Source organism: Acomys minous (assembly GCF_964271855.1).
Source record: "Acomys minous genome assembly, chromosome: 8".
Lineage (NCBI taxonomy): Eukaryota > Metazoa > Chordata > Mammalia > Rodentia > Muridae > Acomys > Acomys minous.
Genome location: NC_140489.1, coordinates 101,665,856 through 101,678,272, shown reverse-complemented (window position 1 = coordinate 101,678,272; position 12,417 = coordinate 101,665,856). Strand labels below are relative to the sequence as shown.

Here is a 12,417-nt window from a genome sequence, read left to right as displayed (position 1 = left end):
TAACTCTGTCGACAGCTTCTCTGTCTAGTTACACCTCCTCAAGCAGCTGTACGGGCTCCTCCTCCCTCCGCGACTCCCATTCCAAAGGTCAGAGGTCTGATTTTTCTCTGCCGCCAAACCCACGCGGCTTTGGGCTATCCCAGTGTTAGGAAACACAAGACTACCCTCCACGACCCTGAGGGTCGCACCACTCCTGCCACGGCTCACCACTTCTTTCTGGCTGCCGGCCTAGTGATTCAGGAAGATTGGCGTGCACGATGAGAGGAAAAACCGTCTCTCTCCAGAGGCCTAGAGGTCCCCCGAAAAGGCACACTGGCCATCACAAACTGCCGGGCACCCATCTGCCACCAGCTACAGCCCAGCTGCTTCCAACCCAACTCTAGTGTTCTCTGCTGCCTTCAGCCGGGCCGTCTGCTCACAGCCTGCAGTTACCACTGTCGGGGCTGATCTTCCTGTCCCCTGAGCGTGCCAGGTGACACTTGAGACCAGTGACGAGTGGGGCCTTGAAGCTCCTAAACTCGAGTTAGTGGGACCGCCCTAAGTCAGGACCCCCGGACTCAGTTGGGCCCGAGGATAACTTGACTCTTTGCAACACTGAGGACTGTGGGGATCCTCCCACCGGCCCTGCCACCTCCCCGCCCCCCGTATCCCCTGGGCTCCGTCCAGGAACCTACCCATAAGGCCAGGTGCAGCCCCTCTGCGGTCCGGCTCAGGTGTGAGCCCCGGCCCGAAGCTCTGTAAATAGCTGCCCGTCTGGGGGGAGGGGCAGGGGGCGCTGGGGCTGGGGGCGGAGGGGGCCAGAGGGAGGGGGAGGGGGCGCTGGGGGGGAGGGAGGGAACATTTTCTTTGTCTAGAACTCCAGGTCACGTGGGCCCCGCTGGAGTTCCTGGTTGGCTAGGCGCGGGCCGGGGGAGGGGGCCGGCCTCCTACGCTGGCGCTGGGCCAGCCCCTCACCCCGGCCGGAGGGGCGCGGGGGGCCTGGGGGCGAGGCTGGCCAGTCGGTTCCCAGGGCCCCGCCCCTCCTGCCAGCTTTTGCGGGCCGCCCGCTCTACCCCCTCCCCCCAACTTTGGGGATGGGGGGTCGATACAGGGAGAATGGGGTCCTGGGGGAGGCGGGGTGCTTACGGACCTCGGGGGACCCAGAGCAGCGGCGGTGGGAAAGGAGCGCTGGCTTCAGAGTGCCGGGAAAAAGTTGTAGAAAGTGAGTTTCGCAGACGCACGAGCAAAGAAAAGAGAGAGCAGAGCAAGCAAGCGCGGAAGCGCGCGAGCCAGTTTGCGGATTAGAGTTGAGGCCTGGAGTTTACAGAAACGCAGTTTCAGAATATAGACGCGGGTGGAGAGAGGGTGTTCCATGAAGGTAGCGGGTACCTCAGAACAAGAACTGCAGCTGTGCGGCACAACCCCCCCCCACACACACACACACACACCACAGGTGAATGGAGGCGGGGTGCTTTAAAAGCGCGTGGTTGAGAAATCATACTTTGAAAACTTCCCAGCCCTGTCCCGGGTCCCCCAGATCACTATGGATCTTGCTTGGAAGTCTCGTTTTTCTGTTCCTAAGGAGCAGGGCCTTTATTCACAGTCAAGGCACCCTACAGCTCAAGAGCACACTTTAAAAAAAAAAAAAAACCTCTGATGAAGCACGCCTGTAATCCTAGCACTTGAGAGACAGGAGATCAAGAGTTCAAGATCACCCTTGACTAACCCGAAGTTCAAGGTCAGCCTGAACAACATGAAACCCCGTCTCAACAATTATGTATGGACACACACACACACACACACACACACACACACACAGAGGCAGGTTCCCAGCACATGCTGATGTCTGTCTCCTAGAACCACCACGTGCAGCCGAGGCCATTTAAATAAAGTCAACCACTCCCAGCCCTCCCTTAGGGACTGAAGCACCAGAAATGGACGCTTGTTCCTGCTCTCAGGAAGTTGACAGATTCCACTAGATCTGAGGAGACTGGGAAAGCAAACCCCCGTGTGGATGACTGCCCAAACCACGATGCAGATGGCGGAAGACAGCATCAAATGAACGGTGGGATAGATGAGGCAAAAGAGACAGAAGGATTTGGAGGAGGCAGGCACGGGAGGCGAGGCTGGACAGTGGGAACGGGGGCAAGTGTGTGACTGGAAACATTCTGTAATGTGGCAGATGTTCTGGAAAAGCCAGGTGAATGGGTGCTCTAATTGAGGGTGACTGCTCCCAGCAGGGGACTGCTATTTGGCTGGTGCACTTGCCACTTGCGCTCTGAGCCCACTACCACGACCTTGACACAGAACACTTAACTCCAAAAAGTCTGTGCAAAACGGGTGCTGACAACAGCCCTGGAGAGCTCGGAAAACCGACATCCTAAAGACAGTGAGCTAGCTCCCCAGGTGCCTGGCTCCCAGCCAGTGAGCTGGCACACACCAGCTGAAACAGGTATGGGTATAACGAGGTGAAGGGCTGAACCTGAAGGAGAACCCTCCATCACCTCACCTGAGGCTCAGCTCACCCTTCCCTTTCCTGAGACCATCAGAGCAAGTGAGCAACTGAAAAGGCTTTCTCCATGTAAAATGTATGGGTGCAGGGGCCAGGCCTGATAGCGCACACTGTAATCCCAGCTCGTGGGAAGCTGAGAGATTGGGAGAGCATTTCCGGGAGGTCACTTTCAAGTTTGAGGCCCTCCTGGGCTATACAGTGAGACTGTCTGGGGGGGAGGGGGGGAGAAGAAGGGAAAAAAAAAAAGCCTTAGGAGTACAAACTTCCCCTATGGAAAATAAAAAAGGAGCCATTGCCTCTTGCCCTCAGGTCCTCTGCTGCTCCAACGCACCTTTCAACACAATTGCCATTTTTGTTTGGGCCAGCTATTCAGGCTACCCAAGCTGTGTGTGGGGGGGGAGAAGCCGTGGGCTTGGGGTAGGCCACATACTCAAGCCCTGGTTTGGTCCTCCTACCTTCCCATGCCTGGAAGGGATGGAGTCCTGAATTGACTCCTCTTACCGCCCTCTGACCTTTCAGAAATGAAGGACTAGAGAAGACTTGCTCACTGCAGGCTCCTCGGGCCCAATCAACATCCCAAACCCCTCAAAATGAAGTTCCCTGCTCAGGGCTGAAGAGATGGCTCAGAGGTTAAGAACACTGGTTGTTCTTCCAAAGGTCCTGAGTTCAATTCCCAGCAACCACATGGTGGCTCACAACCATCTTTCTATAATGAGATCCGGTGCCCTCTTCTGGCCTGCAGACAGAATACTGTATAAATAATAAATAAATAAAATCTTAAATTAAAAAAAAAAAAAAAAGGTCCTGCTCTCTGTCTGTTCTTCTCTGGCGCAAGCCATGCCGGCTTCTAACACATTGCGTAACCAGGCCTTGAACTCTTCTCACAGGCGTGCACAGCTACATTCAGGCCTTCCCTTCCCTCACAAAGTGGCTGACTACCTTAAATTCTACCCTACTTCTTCAGACAGCCAGGACGCTAAGCTTCTTGGCCCCACCTACAAAGCAGATTCTCTTTGCCTTTCCAAAAGTCTGCAAGCTTTCAAAGTACGCTCCTGGTAGAAAATATGGTGGATGTCAGGAGCCTGGAAGGCCATGGGGAGGAGGGGTCCATCACAGCCCAACAGAGAAGACGACCTCAAAACAGTGCATCCTCTGCCTTGAACACAGACACCTGTGACTCAAGAAGCCACCAGAGGCGATAAAACACCTCTTAAAGGACATGCGACTCTCAGCCCTGATCCTGTATTCACCAGGCAAACCATTTTAATTACATTTTCCAATGATTCTCCTACCACTGAACTGACAGAAAACATCATGGCAAGCTCTGCGTGGCAAGAACTTGGTGGCACGTGGTGCCACGTGGCAAGTCAGGAAGCTTCCTTTCCTGGGACACTGAGGCACAATATGAGGGGTGTGGGCTTGGTTTTCCAGTTGCACAGAAATAAGATGAGCCTCCAGGCCAGATCACTAAGGAAAGAGTGGTACCAGCTGGGGGGCGGTGGTAACAGTCTCGCCAGGCTTGATAAGCCTCTGCTCTGAGTTCACCACATGCAGCCTGCACTGTCCTAGTGAAGGGCAGATTGTGTTGCTACCTTCACACACTGGGAAATCACTACATCTTTTTTTTTTTCCTTAAACCTATTTGCAATGATTCCAGACAGGGGGACCTAGAGCAAAGGCTATGAGGTCAGGACGGATGGACGGCTGCTCTGAACTTGCCTCTCAGTCCACAGAAGCCTCGGGGGTGAAGCAGCCGACACTCCAAATGACATTCGAGGCCCCCACAGCTCTAGAGGTCTCCCTGATAACCGCACACAGCTCCACCTTCTGCAACCACTTGCTGTTCCCTCTTCCCACTGCGTTCTTCCCTTTCATTTTCCACCAGCTGAAACCCTAGCTAACTTTTTTATGCCAGTTTACCAGTTCCCTCCACCAACAAAGTCCCTGTAGCCCTGGGCTGTTCAGGGAAGTAGCTAGTTAAATTAATTAAAGTTAAGTAATAATTAAACTGAAGTTCCTCAGTTGCATTAGCCATATTCGCCATGTGCCACCATTTTGGCACATTTGGGCATGGCACAGAATACAAAACAATCCTATTATCAAAGAAAGTTCTGGGTAGGGCTGCTCAGACCTCCTCACCGTTATCTCTCACCACAGCTCCTTTATCTTCCAGTCCCTTCCTGCTCCCTGCCATCCCACTGTATAATCTCCCAGACCACCGGCCCTGCCTGTTAGGAAGAGGGCTGGACTCATCTCCACTAGATTACAGCTCCCTAGAGGGCAGGCACGCAATCTTCCTCAGCTTCCTGTGGAAACTATGGGCAGAGCACCTTGCTAGTGATGGTGGAGGAATAGTGTAGCGTCGGCTGAAGTGAATGCAACCCTGCCTCAGGAGCGTCCTCTAAATCCATCCATCCATCCATCGATCCATCCCCCAACTCCAGGCTACAGACAGATCCTGTCCATGGCAGCCATGATTGCCAGGAGGTCCTGGCTTTCGGCTCTTCAAAGCTGCCGGGAAATGCTCCTTTTCCTATTCCCCTGCAACCCATATGGAGGCTGCGAGCAAATGACCAGGACTGAGCTGCTGGCAGCGGAGCTAAAAATAGCTCAGAGCCAACAGCGTGGAGTTAGCAGGACTTGTTGCTAAGGAGACAGCCACAGAGAGAGCAACCAAGCAGGAGAAGGTGTCAGACATTCACCAGGAGAGCCAAGGCTGGGCTGGGGGACTCAGAGTTGACAGGGGTCCAAGACTCCCACCTAGAGATGGTCTGCCTTCTGGCAGCTTGACTACTGTTCAAGTAGGGTAAATATACCCCTGTCCCTCAGTACCTCATCTCCATGGCAACCACCAGGGCTGGGGTAAAGTACCAGCCCCTGGAAGAGAGGCCTCTGCCTGGAGCTAGTTGTTATGGCAACATCGCCCCTTTCCTGTCATTCTCTTCCCTCCTGGCTTCTCCTAAGGGATGAGGTGGGGGTCAAGACTCGGCTTAACCACTGGATGGATGCTCAGCATTGGGCAGTGCATCCTCTCCCTTAGACCCTCACAGGTGACCCTGCCGGAAGAAGCCCACACTCACTGGGCCCATCAAGATCACCAGAGGGAGATTTAAAAATACAGATGTCTGGGCCCTGCCGACTTGGGCCTGCAGGCTTGGATGGAGACTCTCTTTAAGCCACTGTAGGTAATTTTAATATCAACCAAGTGTAAGGGCTTCAGAATGCTCAGGCTGTGGGCTGGTTACAAGTGAGGAGAGGACTGAGCCCACCAGAAGGCTCAGTGACACCAACTGAGAAGAAAGTGATCTAGAAAAGAGGGTCACTCCCTCACCTCAACGCAGTGAGGCCTTTCTCTCTGGCTACTGTCTTAGTCTATGTCCTGAGCTGAAATCAAAGCAACGGAGAAGAAGCTGTTCCCTGTGGCAGACAGCAGAGGGTGGGGGGTTGGGAAGTTTGCTTCCCAGAGAGTGCAGAAAGGCGGGCGGCAGCCCAGGCAGATGATTCAAGCTAAAAGAGAGATCCACCCTCAAAGGTAAATGGAAAGGGTCGCCATGGCAACTGTGGGGTGCCAGCCTGATTGATTCTACACAGCCATCCCGAAACCTGGGCCCTGCAACAGAACCTTGACCCCAGGTCCTAAGAGCAGCATTTGGCCTGATGCCACACACCCTGTCCCACTAGCCAGATCTACTTCCCAGAGCCAACTGTGAGCCTGCCTGAAACACACCTATATATACCAGGACAGCCGAGTCTGGAGCATCTGCGATAGCCAGGCAGGGGGAGGAGCTGGGGTTCCCCCACCCCAAGAAGGTAGAAGAGATGAGCTGCCATGCTTCTGTTACTTACAGCCTAATTGTGTGCCCAGGACCCACCACACCTAAACCACAGGCCTCATTCACGACAGCATGCAATTAGACGGTAAATTATGTGGTAGTGACGCTTCCTACATGTGCTAAGGGAATCAGAGGCTCCCAGAACCAGCAAAGGCAGGAAGATTCCAGGGCTGTGTAGCAGGAATGGATGTAGCCTCCACCCTTTTAGTGCAGGATGGGCAGATCTGGAGGTCACCTGATTATCTTCCTGGTAGCGGATGGAGGTAAGATGTGAGAGGCATGGGGTTAGCCATATACATTTCTCCCTAGAGAGGGGCAGTGCCCTGGGTCTGCTGGACTTGAGGGAATTCTCGTTAGCAGCGGCTAATGCAGGGGTTGGAGGACCAGCTAGAGAGCCAGTCCTTCCTTCCTGCTGACTCCCTGTCTCTGCCCATCCTGTGTCTAGCCCAAGCCCCAAGGCCTGGCTCCTGAGTCCTCTCAGTCACCCCTACACCTGGAAGCCCCAATCCACCAGGCTTGCCTCTGGGCTCCTGCTACATCTTCCTCATGCCACCCTGGCCAGCCATCTTCTGCTCACGTCCCCTGCAGCTCAGGAGCCAGTCCCCAATCTAGCCTCCTTTCCTGTCTCGTCCCGTTCACCTGCTACGCCAGGGCTGCACTGTTTCTCTTATGTCTGCATCTAAGAGCCTGGGCAAGAGACTTTGGGAGTCTAGGGAGGCCCGCGCTGCACAGGCCCAAGACTCACGGACTAGAGAAAACCAGCAGGAGGTGTGTGAGGACGGAGAGTAGACAGGGTGTCAGTGACGACAGGATTCTAAGTGACCACCTGGCTTCTCTGGCCAGTCTAATGGGTCTACAGACAGCTATGGAGGAAGCCCCAGGGGTAACACCCGAGTATAGGTTTGCTCAAGTGGACGGTGTTGTCACCCTGGAGAAACCTGAGTCTGCAGAGCAGAGCTAATCACACTCAGCAGGGAGGGTGGGCCAAGAGGAACCCAGCACACGACCCCTCCCCCACCCTTCCTCCAGAATCCAGGGGTCAGAGGAAGAGGCAGGGGGACCACCATTCTGATTCAGGCATGCAGACCCTCTCGAGTTTCAGGGTCCAAAGAAGGTGGGAGGGGCCCAGAAGCCTAGCTGGGCTCCTGCTAGAAAACAATGGGATGGCCTCCATCTCCATCCGAAAGGGAGAATTTAAATCAAAGCCTTGAGTCCTTTCCGGTCTTCCCACCCCCAGGCTAGGAAAGTGAGAGCTGCAACCCCGTCGTCACCTGAAGACCTTCACTGGCACTCAATTCCCCTAAGTGATTAACCGGCCCCAGGCGGTGACATTAAAACAAACAGCTCCAGGTGACCCTAGCGCTTAGTGAGGCCCCCTCCCCGCAAAGGGAAGCAGCACTGGGGTTCCTGGGCTGGGTTTAGTTCTGTTTAGATCAGAGGCCCAATGGGTCTCAAACATTGGTAAGGCTGTCTACAGGCGTTGGGGACGACAGGCAGCCTGCAGAAGCATAACCCCAGAGCTTCCTTGGCTCAGAACAGGTGCAGGAGCCTGGCCCTGGATGCCCAGGCGACAGAGGACAACACAGCGTTGCTGTTGCTTTGTTCTGACCTTAACTTCCGGGGTTCAGGTGACCCTCCCACCTCAGACCTGTGGGATGGACAGGTCACTTGGTGAGCGCTGGCTTTGGTCAACCTCCTTGGGGTGTAAAAACTAAGTTCAACTATGTGTTCGGTGTCTGAACTTTTGCACCCCCCCCCCATTTCCTTGCAAATAGCATCAATTTTTAAGCATATAGAGGAATGAGCTGCTCTTTTTTGCTTAACCCGCCAGAGTTAGAATACGTTGGCTAACATTGGCTGGGCAGAGTGGCAGTTCTGTGGCAGTGCAGAGCGCGGTGACACTGTCAACAATAAAGCTGCACTCCTTATAGCTGAGACGTGAACCCTGAAAGGCCAGGGAGAAGGGCTGAAGGTAGGAAGGGCTCCAAGGACAGGTGAGGACAGGTGAGGGAGAGGGTCTCAGGCCAGGCTGGCGGTTTCAGGGGCGAGGTGAGGGCTAGAAGATCAAGAGCTGGGTGTCATTCTCAGCTATATAATGAGTTCAAGGCCAGCCTGAACTGATACCGTGAGCCAGACCCTGTCCCAGAAGATACAAAAAACAAAAGAAGGAATGCTCCCAGTACTCTGGCGGGTGGGGGTGGGGGTAGTTCTCCAGGAAGCTGGCCTCTCAGTCATCTGTTTGCAGAGCTCAGTATCTCAGCCTCTCCCTGTCTGTCTGCCTATCCATTTCTATCGGTCCCCATGGCCACTCATGGTCTATTCCTGCCCTGGACCAAACAAAAAGTACCCCGTCCTGAAAGATAATCTTCCTTAAAGCAGAATGCGAGACATCACCCACCATCGCAGGAACCAAGGGGGAAGAAAATGAGTTGGACTTTACTGAAAGTCAAAGCCTCCCCTTTGTGGCTCTGAGCCCACTCCTCCTCCAGGCTTCTGACCTCATCTCTCTCCACCCCACATGCCAGATTTTCCCTTTCCGCCCTAACTATCTGTGTGTTGCAGTATCAGGGTATCACTGGCTAGCCCAGGCTGGCCCTGAACTCACTCTGTAGCCCAGGTTGGTGGTTCTCTCAGGTGTGCCCTCCCTCTCTGACCCTCCTTACTTGTCTTGCTCCTGCACATAATCTCTCTCAGCCCCCTTCCACCACACCAAGGATTGCCATCTTAAAGTGCTCTGCCCGTAGCTGCACGCTGAGCCTAAATTTCTCACTATGACAGGAAAGTCCCCGGTGATCTCACCAGCAGCTTCCTCTCAACTTTCTCCCTCCTTGCAGACCGTCCCTAACCCTGTACCATATCTCTTGTTGTCTCAAACATGCCAGCAGCTTTGAACCTCCCTCCCTCCGCCCCTTCGCCCACGATGTTTCCTCTTCTGAGGTGTCTTTTTTTGTTTGTTTTTTGTTTTGTTTTGTTTTTCAAGATAGGGTTTCTCTGTGTATCCTTGACTGTCCTGGACTTGCTTTGTAGACCAGGCTGGCCTCGAACTCACAGTGATCCGCCTGCCTCTGCCTCCCAAGTGCTGGGATTAAAGGTGTGCGCCACCACCGCCCGGCCTTCCGAGGTGTCTTATTAGGCTTGGTGGTGTTCTCTGAGGAAGCCTCCTCCAGGGAGCTTTCCTCAAGCAACCCCCCCACCCCCAAGCTGTGGTTGTCCCCTATATGCCCTGCACAGGTCGGATCAGGTCGGAGCCTTGCAGCCTCCTCCGCCATACAGCCTGTGTCTCTGGGGCAGCCTGTGTCCCCTGTGTCCCTTTGGCTACCAGCACAACAAGCTGTATCTTTAGTCAATAGTGAGTTGAGTCTGTTAACTCCCTCCATGGGAACACTGAGTTCTTTGTGGAGCTACGGAGTCTGAGGTCCCTCTCCTCCTAGGAGTAGACATCACTGGGACCTCCCTGATTAGTGGGCAAAATATTATGTGGTTTTCTTTTGGTTTCCTGGTTTGTTTTTGTTTTTTTGAGAAAAGTCTCACTTGGTCTAGAACTCAAAGGTAGACCAGGCTGGCCTAGAACGTGTAATGCCCCTCTTGCCTCTGCCTCCTGATTGCTGGGGTTGCAGGTAAGTGGACGTCATCATGACCAGGTGTTTGAGGCAGTCCCGTGGAGCTCGGGCTGGCCTTGAACTTCTGGTCCTCTTGCCTCTGCCTCCTAAGTGATGGAATTAAAAATGAGCACCGCCACACTCAGTTTGTAATGCAATGGGGAAGGACCCCAGGGCTTCCTGCATGACAGGTAAATAGTCTACGAAGGGAGCCACACCCCAGCCCTCCTTCTGTATGTGTATGTGACACCACATGCACAAAGTGCCCACGTAAGCCAGAGAGAATGTCAGATTCCCCAGGCAAGTTGTGAACTGCCATGTGGGTGCTGGGACTAGAACCTGGGTCCTCCGGAAGGAGCCGCCTGTTACAGTCTATTTACCTGCTGAGCATCACTCCAGGCCCCCATGGCTTTCTTTTAAGATTTTAGTTATTACACCGAGCGCAGTGACACACACCTCAAATCCCAGCACTTGGGGAGGCAAAGGTAGGCAGATTTTGGTGAATTTGAGGCTAGCCTGGTCTAAAAAGCAAGTCCAGGACAGCCAAAGCTACACAGAAAAACCCTGTCTGGAAAAACAAAACAAAACAAAATTTAGTTATTATTATTATTATTATTTTTGGTTTTTTTGAGACAGGGTTTCTCTGTGTAGCCTTGGCTGTCCTGGACTCACTTTGTAGACCAGGCTGGCCTCGAACTCACAGCGATCCGCCTGCCTCTGCTTCCCGAGTGCTGGGATTAAAGGCGTGCGCCACCATGCCCGGCCCCTATTTTTATTTTTAAAGTGTATGTCTGTGTGTGGATGTGCAGGGGAGGGCAAGAACTCACAAAGGCCAAAAGAGGCCCCGCAGATCCCTTAGAGGTAGGGTTACATTTGTGAGCCCACAACTGTGGGAGCTGGGTCCCAAAGCAGTCCTCTGCAAGAACAGTCAGCACTCTTAATTTCTAAACTGTCTCTCCAGCCCCTAAAGCACATCTGCAGATTTGCCTGCATGTCATGGCATGTGTGCTTAGGGGATAATCCACGGGGGCTGGTTCTTTCCTACAGTGAGCATCCAGGAACCGTGCCTTTGCCTGCCCAGCCTTCTTTCTGGGCCACATCCCAGGCCTCTTAGGAACAGTGCTGAGGTTGAACTCAGGGCCTTATGTGTGCTAAACATTTATCCTCTCCCTTTCCTCTTTTTTTTTTTTTTTTCCAGACAGGGGTCTCCCTATGACTATGTAGCCTGATGGGTTTGGGACTCACTATAAAGAATGAGCACACAGATCCATCTGCCTCTGCCTCCCAGGTACTGGGATCATATTTAAGAGGCCCCGTATTCAGCTCTGGGCCTTTAGATTCTGTCTATAACAACAGAGATGGGAGTGATGGCACAGTGATGAAGAAGTGGAGGCAGGAGTCTAGCCCCACGCCAAAATGAGCTATACATTATTTTATAAGCCGTCTGCTGAGGATGCTTCACATATGCATCTCTAGGAGATCGTGAGCTCTGAGGCTTCTGAGTAACACAGGTGACAGAGAGAACCACGGATCACGATTTCAGCCAGCCCTTCCCACCCCCGGATAATAAATGTCTAGAATTCCTGAAATTAGGCAATCTGTTTCTATCACATTTTAAATCTGGAAACCGAACTGATCAACTAATCTGGAGCACAAGCTAAGACTAGAAACCAGGCTCCCAGAATTCCATTCCAACGTTATCTTAGGCCAACTTTACAACTTCAGACACACAGTCCTGAGAAAACAAGGGCAAAAAGCGGGAGTCAAGGGCAGGGCAAGGACACGGGAAAGCTGGGAGGACAGGTCTGAGCCCACAGGATGGCCCTGAGGGTCAGCCTACACAACCTAGGGAGGGCATCACTAGAGGGTCTCCCTTCTGGATTCAGTCCTGAACTTTGAAGACAATGCACCAAAGAAAACTAGGAGAGCCAGGCCAGCGTGTCAGACAGGAGCAACCTGACACAGGGAGATGGTTTTGACCAGTGGACCTTCCTAAGGCCATTGACGGCTCTTTTCTAACTTAGAACATTTTAGCTCCTGTGTGCATGTGTGCGTGTGTGCGTGTGTCTGTGTGTACGCACATACGAATGTGCGTGGGTTTACATGTGGAGGTTGGAAGACAAACGCGAAGCTGGTTCCCTCCTTTCAACATGTGTGTTCTAGGGACCAGACTCAGGTCAACAGGCTTGGTAGCCAGTGTCTTTACCCTGAACAATCTTGCTGTACAGATAAAGATATTTCTTTCTTTTTTTTGTTTTTTTTGTTTTGTTTTTTTTTGGTTTTTCGAGACAGGGTCTCTCTGTGTAGCCTTAGCTGTCCTAGACTCACTTTGTAGACCAGGCTGGCCTCGAACTCACAGCGATCCGCCTGCCTCTGCCTCCCAAGTGCCGGGATTAAAGGCATGTGCCACCACTGCCTGGCCAGATAAAGATATTTCTTACAGACCTGAGGGTCCAGGCCAGTGGCAGAGCATGTACTTAGTGCTTAGTGCACA

General features: G+C 53.1%; 1 protein-coding gene across 5 annotated transcripts in view; it reads right to left on the bottom strand.

Moving 5' to 3' along the window:
• DNMT3A (DNA methyltransferase 3 alpha) overlaps positions 1-12,417 on the bottom strand; it is a 109,507-nt gene that overhangs the window by 21,391 nt on the left and 75,699 nt on the right. The window contains exon 1 of one of the 5 annotated variants that reach the window (XM_084792596.1): positions 675-807. The exons of 3 other annotated variants lie outside the window; for them this stretch is intronic. The gene's annotated coding sequence lies outside the window, so the exon portion shown is untranslated. Of the gene's footprint in view, positions 1-207; positions 347-674; positions 808-12,417 lie in introns of those variants that run through there. One more of the 5 variants, XM_084792597.1, reaches the window with a different exon arrangement.